Source organism: Amblyraja radiata, unplaced genomic scaffold, assembly GCF_010909765.2.
Source record: "Amblyraja radiata isolate CabotCenter1 unplaced genomic scaffold, sAmbRad1.1.pri scaffold_1090_ctg1, whole genome shotgun sequence".
Classification (NCBI taxonomy): Eukaryota; Metazoa; Chordata; class Chondrichthyes; order Rajiformes; family Rajidae; genus Amblyraja; species Amblyraja radiata.
The window spans coordinates 24,610-28,674 of NW_022630272.1; the positions used below are offsets into that span (position 1 = coordinate 24,610).

The 4,065-nt window shown below is 50.8% G+C and overlaps 1 long non-coding RNA gene across 1 annotated transcript; it reads left to right on the top strand.

Moving 5' to 3' along the window:
* Positions 1-1,001: 1,001 nt before the first annotated feature.
* LOC116969738 lies at positions 1,002-4,055 on the top strand. Its single transcript, XR_004410912.1, has 3 exons — positions 1,002-1,065; positions 2,090-2,166; positions 3,969-4,055. It is a non-coding gene; the product is annotated as an uncharacterized LOC116969738 (long non-coding RNA).
* The last annotated feature ends 10 nt before the right edge of the window (positions 4,056-4,065 follow it).

Genomic DNA, 4,065 nt, shown 5'->3' on the forward strand with positions numbered 1-4,065 from the left:
ATACTAAATCCCAGCTTCCTTTCCTGCAGTTGCAGTTTGAGAGGGATCGCTTGGTGGCAATGCAGACGCAGCTCAGGGCGCTGCCGACAAAAGAATCCCCGCGGTACAGCACGGTGAGTAGCGGGGACAGGAGACGGCACGGTGTCGCAGCGGTAGAGTTGCCAGAGACATGGGTTCAATCCCAACTACGGCTGCTGTCTGTACGGAGTTTGCACGTTCTCCCCGTGACCTGCGTGGGTTTTCTCCGGGTGCTCCGGTTTCCTCCCACACTCCAGAGACGTACAGAATTATAGGTTTACCGGCTTTGGTATAAATGTAAATTGTACATAGTGTGTGTAGGATAGAGTTAATGTGCGGGGATCGCTGGTCGGCACGGACTCGGTGGGCCGAAGGGCCTGTTTCTGTTCTGTATCACTAAACTAAACTAAACTGAGATTGTGGAACAAGGAAACTGCCCTAATTGAGAGTCACACAGAGTGGAAACAGGTCCTTCAGCCCAACTTGTCCACACCGGTCAACATGCCCCATCTACACTAGTCCCACCTGCCTGCATTAGGTCCATATCCCTATACACCTGTCCTATCCATGTATCTTAAACGTTGGGATAGTTCCAGCCTAAACTACCTCCTCTGGCAGCTCGTTCCGTACACCCGACACCCTCGGTGTGAAAAGTTACCCCTCAGATCCCTATTAAATCTTCCCCCCTTCACCTTAAACCTGTGCACTCTGGTCCTCGATTCCCCTAGTCTGGGTAAAAGACTCTCATAATCTGCTCTCTCTATTCCTCTCATGCAAACCTCTATATGATCACCCCTCATCCTCCTGCGCTCCAAGGAATAAAATCCTAGCCTGCCCCAACCCTCAAGTACTGGAAACATCCTCGTAAATCCTCTCTGCACTCTTTCCAGCTTGACAACATTAACACCGATACATCCCACACCCCTCACTGTAACATTTACATCCTCCAGATCGCTGAGTGGCTGCGAGTTTGTGCTCTGCCCCTGGTGACAAATGACCCCAGTGAAGGTCGACACTGGGACAAGGACAAGACAAGTCTGCTCACAGGTAACACACCTCCACATGAAGAGCTTGGTGCAAATCTGTTTCAGTGGGAAAGAGTTCAGTGTTGCACGCAAAGATCCTATAGCGGAGCAAGATAGTCCACTCGACGAAAAAGACGTAGTACGGTCATGGGCTGATTCGTGGGTAATTTAAGGCCCCATTTCCGTAACCGGCTTCCGTCTCCGCACCAAAGATCCCATAGGATACTAGTGCGGAGACGGAAGCCGGTTACGGAAACATCATCGTAAAAATAAAAGTTCTTTGGGAAAAATCTTCTCCTCATTTTCAGAATTTTAATTTATTAACACAAACTGGTCCCCTGCAACTTTGATTACACAGCGAGTCGGGTCGGGTCGGGTTACGGAAATGGATGAAAAAAAGGCCCACGTTCCGCTCAGTTGTGTACTACACGTCAGCCCATTGCATCTGAAGAAGGGTTTCGGCCCGAAACGTTACCTATTTCCTTCGCTCCAAAGATGCTGCTGCACCCGCTGAGTTTCTCCAGCATTTTTGTGTACCAGCCCATTGCATTTAGCAGGAGTGGTCTATCTTGCTCCGCTATAGGATCTTTGGTTGCACGAGTCAATGTGGCAGAGAATCACAGTAAATGAGAAAAATCATTTTTCACACAGAGAGTGGTGAATCTGTGGAATTCTCTGCCACAGAAGGTAGTTGAGGCCACACAGTTCATTGGCTATATTTAAGAGGGAGTTAGATGTGGCCCTTGTGGCTAAAGGGGATCAGAGGGTATGGAGAGAAGGCGGGGAGGGGATACTGAGTTGGATGATCAGCCATGATCATATCAAATGGCGGTGCAGACTCGAAGGGCCGAATGGCCTACTCCTGCACCTATTTTCTATGTTTCTATGTAACGGACTAACAAAATGCTGGAGCAACTCAGAAGGTCAGGCAGCATCTCTGGAGAACACCATGCATTCATAGTGGAGGGGGGAGGATCACAGTACCAATTTAAATCAGGACCATTTATGTGGAATTGAAATTGTTGTATTTAATTGTCTTTGTTCAGGAAACAATCCTTCCCTTGAGTATTACAAGGTGTGCAATGTCCGGCCACCATTAACGTATGCCGCGCTTATCCGATGGGTGAGTTTATGTACAGAAATGCCACAGAGAGAAGTTACAGCAACCTACTAACCGATACACCCCACATCCACGCTGTAACACTGATACACCCCACACCGATACACCCCACACCGATACACCCCACACCGATACACCCCACACCGATACACCCCACACCGATACACCCCACACCGATACACCCCACACCGATACACCCCACACCGATACACCCCACACCGATACACCCCACACCGATACACCCCACACCGATACACCCCACACCGATACACCCCACACTGATACACCCCACACTGATACACCCCACACCGATACACCCCACACCGATACACCCCACACCGATACACCCCACACCGATACACCCCACACCGATACACCCCACACCGATACACCCCACACCGATACACCCCACACCGATACACCACACACCGATACACCCCACACCGATACACCCCACACCGATACACCCCACACCGATACACCCCACACTGATACACCACACACTGATACACCCCACACCGATACACCCCACACTGATACACCCCACACTGATACACCCCACACTGATACACCCCACACTGATACACCCCACACTGATACACCCCACACTGATACACCCCACACTGATACACCCCACACTGATACACCCCACACCGATACACCACACACTGATACACCCCACACCGATACACCCCACACCGATACACCACACACTGATACACCCCACACTGATACACCCCCACACCGATACACCCCACACTGATACACCACACACTGATACACCCCACACTGATACTGATACACCCCACACTGATACTGATACACCCCACACTGATACACCCCACACTGATACACCTCACACTGATACACCACACACTGATACCCCACACTGATACTGATACACCCCACACTGATACACCCCACACTGATACACCCCACACTGATACTGATACACCCCACACTGATACACCCCACACTGATACACCCCACACTGATACACCCCACACTGATACACCCCACACTGATACACCCCACACTGATACACCCCACATCCACGCTGTAACACTGATACACCACACACTGATACATAGAAACATAGACAATAGGTGCAGGAGGAGGCCATTAGGCCCTTCGAGCCAGCACCGCCATTCATTGTGATCATGGCTGATCGTCCCCAATCAATAACCCGTGCCTGCCTTCTCCCCAGATCCCTTGACTCCACTAGCCCCTAGAGCTCTATCTAACTCTCTTAAATCCATCCAGTGACTTGGCCTCCACTGCCCTCTGTGGCAGGGAATTCCATAAATTCACAACTCTCTGGGTGAAAACGATTTTTCTCACCTCAGTCTTAAATGACCTCCCCTTTGTTGTAAGACTGTGTGTGGCCCCTGGTTCTGGACTCGTCCAACATTGGGAAAATTTTTCCTGCACCTAGCTTGTCCAGTCCTTTTATAATTTTATATGTTTCTATAAGATCCCCTCATCCTTCTAAACTCCAGTGAATACAAGCCTAGTCTTTTCAATCTGTCCTCATATGACAGTCCCGCCATCCCAGGGATCAATCTGGTGAACCTACGCTGCACTGCCTCAATCACAAGGATGTTCTTCCTCAAATTAGGAGACCAAAACTGTACACACTGGTCCTGGATTGCGGTCTGGGCTTGCCCTCAGTCAGTGTGGGGGTGGGTGGGGGGGGTGGTTTCTGGAACGATGTAGTGTGTGTGGGGGGGGGGATGGGGGGGGGGGGTGCTGGGACGATGTAGCAGGCAGTGACCCCGTTTCTCCCCCTCTCCCCCCCGCACCAGGCCATCCTGGAATCACCGAGCCGACAGCTGCCGTTAAACGATATCTACCGCTGGTTCACCAGTCACTTTGCTTACTTCCGCTACAACACCGCCACTG